We start from the raw sequence: 4,900 nt of genomic DNA, 5'->3' as shown, positions 1-4,900 counted from the left end.
CACTATAGTAGATGTCTTAGTTATCTAATGCTGCTATAACAGAAACACCACAAGCAGATGGCCTTAACAAACAGAAATTTATATTTTCTCACAGTTTAGGAGCCTGGGAGTCCAAATTCAGAGTGCCGGCTCTAGCGGAAGGTTTTCTCTCTCTGTCAGCTCTGGGAAAGGTCCTTGTCTCTTCAGCTTCTGTTTCCTGATTCCTTGGAGATCTCCACGTGGCTTGGCATCAGTCTCCCCCGTCTCTGCTTGCTTGTTTAATCTCTTTCTTATCTCAAAAGAGATTGACTCAAGACGCACACTACACTAAAAAGAAACAAACCCATTGCTGTCGAGTTGATTCCCACCCATAGCAACCCTATAGGACAGAATAGAACTGCCTGACGGTTTCCAAGGAGCACTTGGTAGATTTGAACTGCCAACCTTTTGGTTAGCAGCCGTATCACTTAACCACTGTAGTGGTTAACAGTAAGTTTGGCTAAAAAGCACATGGGGAGAAAGTGCCCTGTGAGGGAGGGCTTCTCAGGTGGTTGAAGGGCCAAGGAAGAAAATAAGTAAGGTGACCTCAAGGAAATCCCAGACCTCATAAGACATGCAAAGGGAAAAGAAATAAAGACTCTGCCCAAGAGGGAAATCAATTAGGTTCTTCACTGCTAGAGTAGTATCCTCCCTACTTTGGCAATTTTGGGGAGGAGCCCCAGCCTGCCTGCCTACCCTATCCCAAGCTTACCTGTTGGGAATCCACTTTACCTACAAAGAACTCTTTCAGAGGAAAGGCCTTTGTGGGAGACCAATCAACACAACTACAGAAGAAACATTTAAACCAGCTACACACACTAATCATAGTATGAAACGACAACCAGCAAGTACCAGGTATTTGACGAAAACTAACAGCATGAAAGAGAAGTAACAAGATTAACAAAAAGGACTGCTGATCTTGGGGGAAAAAGAGACAATTCAGAAGACAGAAGAAAAGTTTAAAAAACAAAAAACTGTGAGGGAAGTGCACCCATACAACAAACATAAAAGGGTGTTCTGAAAAACTAAGAAGAGAACATAAACAGAAAGTTAAAAACATGATTACTAAAATGAAAAATTCATAGACTAATTACCAGTTGCTGTCAAGTCAGCTCTGACTCATGGTGATCCAATGTGTCGCAGGGTAGAACTGTGCTCCATAAGGGTTTTTCTTGGTTGTAATCTTTACAGAAGCAGATCGCCAGGCTTTTCTTCCATGCAGCAGTTGGGTGGGTTTGAATTGCCAAACTTTAGATTAGTAGTTGAGTGCAAACTGCTTGCACTACCCAGACTCCTCATAGAGTAATAAAGTAGACCAAATTAGTGATCTGCGAGATTAGGTTCTGGATATCTACAAGAATTTAGAGCAAAAAATACAAAGAGATAGAAAATACAGGCAAAAGTTAGAAGACAAGAAAAGAATCCAGCCAGGAAAGCCAAAAATAGCAGTTGAACAGAAATTTCAGAGCCTGAGAACAGAGACAAAGGAAGGAAGTATTAACGGAGGAATATTTCTTCAAGCTAGAGAGAGACAAGAATAATCTATTTTAAAGAAGTCACTGAATGCTAGTAGAACTAATGTAAAATGATCCACATCAGATAATTCTGGTGAAATGAACAGAATCCAAGGACTAAAGAAAATCCAAAAAGATTCCAGAGAGAAAATAAATCTTACCTGCTTTTAAAAATACGTGTTGTAAATCCTAACTTCTATGCCTGTGTTTATAATCCCATTTGGAAATGGGTTGTCTTTGTTATATTAATGAGGCAAGATTGGTGTAGGGTGTGTCTTGAGTCAATCTCTTTTGAGATATAAAAGAGATTAAGCAAGCAATTGAGCAAGCAGAGATGGTGGAAGTTTGATGCCAAGCTACACAGAACCAGGAAACAGAAACTGAAGAGACAAGGACTTTTCCCCAGAGCTGACAAGAGACAGAAAGCCTTCTCCTAGAGCCGGTACCCTGAATTGAGACTTCTAACCTCCTAAACTGTGAGAGAATACACTTATGTTTGTTAAAGCCATCCACTTGTGGTATTTCTGTTATAGCAGCACTAGCTAACTAAGACAGAATTTGGTACTGAGAAGTGGGGGTGCTGCTCTAACAAATACCTCCAATGTAGAAGTGGTTTTGGAATTGGGTAATGGGTGGAGGCTGGAAGAGTTTTAAGGTAGCTAATAGTAAAAGCCTAGATTGCCTTCTGGACACTGTGGGTAGAATGACGGACATCCAAGGCAATTCTGGTGAGGGCTCAGAAGGAAGTGAGGAGAGCTATATTGAAAATCTCTGTCTTCTTAGAGAATGCAGATGACACAAGCAACACAATGTTGCTAGAAATGTGGACGTTCAATATGCTTCTGGTGAGGCTTTAAAAGAAAATGATGAACACATAATTGGACAATGGAGGAAGGGAGATGCTTTTTATGGAGTAGCAAAGAACTTGTCCGAATCAAGTTCAAATGTTTGTTGGAAGGTAGAACTTGTAAGTGATGAACTTGGATATTTAGCTTATGAGATTTCTAAGCAAGACCTTAAAGGGGCTGCTTATAATAAAATGTGAGAGGAAAAGAAAGAAATTGTGCAAAATGAAAACAAACCTTAAAGATCTGGAAAATTCTGTTGTACAAACTAAGGACACATGTCCTAGAATTTTCACCAAGCACGTGTCTACAGTGTTTTGTTAAAGAGATTAAGTCTGTGACTGATGGCTCTAATCAACTATCACAGCAGAAAACCCATCTGCTTAGATTGAAGGAGTCAGAGATAGGACGAAGGGGTCAGAGATAGGACGAAAAGGAAGAAAACTGTCTGCTTCTTGGAATTCTACAGACAGGAAACAGGCCTAAGGAGCTACATCTGTTGTCCTCCAAGAAAAGAAAAAGACCATCCCTGGAGCAGCTCAAAGATCAGCAGAATTGTTGCAAGGAGCACAGGAAGCAGGGCTGCCTCCATTTCAAAGGGTGTAATCACAGCTTGCTGGGTTTCAAAGGATGGGGCCACAACCTCTTAGGTTTCAAAGAGTCAGACTTGATTCTGGAGGGACTGCCAGTGGATGGGGCCGCTGCTCAAAGCTGAGAGGTAGGGCTGCCATGGCCAAGGGGCAGAATAATGGGACCTGCAGGGCCAAGGGAGTGGGGTAGTCACTCAGATGTACTAGCAGAATGGGGCCACTCAAAGCCAAGGGAACAGAGTTGCCATCCCAGTGGGCCAGGAAGGCAGAGCTGAAGCCCAGGGCCAAGGGGCCTCCACACAGAACTCAGAGGGCGTGGACAACACTCAGAGTCTGGAGGGCAGGGTTATTGCCCACATAGTCCCAAAGAACAGAGGATTATTTTCAAGCCTTGAGATCTAATGTAATTTGTTCTGCTGGGTTTTGGACTTGCTTAGTGCCTGTTATTTCTTCTTTCCCTCCAATTTCTCCCATTTGTAATGGAAATGTCTACCTTGTGCCTGTTCCACCATTGTACTTTTGAAACAGATAACTTGTACTCTAGATTTCATAGGTTCACAAATCAAGAGGAATTTTGCCCCAAGATGGGATACGCCTGAATTTGGACTTTCAGCCTCCTAAACTGTGAGAAAATAAATTTCTCTTTGCTAAAGCCATCCACGTATGGTATTTCTATTATAGCAGCTCTAGATAGTCTGGAAACTCCTCCGAAACCTGTTCAGCATCATAGCAACACACAAGCCTCTAATGAGAGACAGGTGATGTGATGGCTACACATCAAGTGCTTTGGGTGGGAATGGAACCTGGGTCTCCCTCATGGAAAGGGAGAATTCTACCACTTCCCTCTCAATTTCTGATGTTAATCTCTTTTCACTGCTTTGAGTGTATTGGAGGGAAAGAAAAGTAGCCTCCTGTGTTTTGACCCACTCTCAGATTTTTTCAAAGTACTCATTGTATAATGCTTTTATATACTGAACTCAAGGAGCACTGAAAAGGAGCTGGTTTGCTGGAATTTTATTTATATACAAGGGAGAGGTGAACAAACTTTTTTTACTGCTTTTAATATGTAGTGAGTGTCAGACACTGTGGTAGTTACCTTCTATACGTTTTCTAGTTATAATCTATGTTCTCATAACACAACCTTGCTTGCTAAAAGTGAAGAGAACTTGAAGCACTTACTGATGAAGATCAACGACTACAGCCTTCAGTATGGATTACACCACAACATACAGAAAACAAAAATCGTCACAACTGGACCAATAAGCAACATCATGATAAGCAGAGAAAAGACTAAAGTAGTCAAGGACTTCATTTTACTTGGATCCACAATCAACACCCATGGAAGCAGCAGTCAAGAAATCAAACAACTCACTGCATTGGGCAAATCTGCTGCAAAAGACCTTTTTAAAGTGTTCAAAAGCAACGATGTCACTTTGAGGACTAAAGTACACCTTACCCAAGCCCATGGTGTTTTCAGTTGCCTCATATGCATACAAAAGCTGGACAATGAATAAGGAAGGCTGAAGAATTGATGCCTTTGAATTACAGTGTTGGCAAAGAACACTGAATATACCATTGACTGCCAAAAGAGGGAACAAACCTGTCTTGGAAGAAGTACAGCCAGAATGCTCCTTAGAAGCAAGAATGGCAAGACTTCATCTCACATAATTTGGACATGTTATCAGGAGGGATTAGTCCCTGGAAAAGGACATCATGCTTGGTAAAGTAGAGTCAGCGAAAAAGAGGAAGACCCTCAACGAGATGGATTGACACAGTGGCTGCAACAGTGGGCTCAAGAATAAAACGATCATGAGGGTGGCATGGGACCGGGCAGCATTTCATTCTGTTGTACACAGGGTCAATATGAATTGGAAGCAACTCGACGGCACCTAACAACAGCAACAGTTCTCATTAAAAAAAAAAAAAAAAAAAA

The sequence above is a fragment of the Trichechus manatus genome, unplaced genomic scaffold (genome assembly GCF_000243295.1).
Source record: "Trichechus manatus latirostris isolate Lorelei unplaced genomic scaffold, TriManLat1.0 scaffold00044, whole genome shotgun sequence".
Lineage (NCBI taxonomy): Eukaryota > Metazoa > Chordata > Mammalia > Sirenia > Trichechidae > Trichechus > Trichechus manatus.
The sequence above is the reverse complement of the archived record's forward strand: the minus strand, read 5'-3'. Positions refer to the sequence as shown.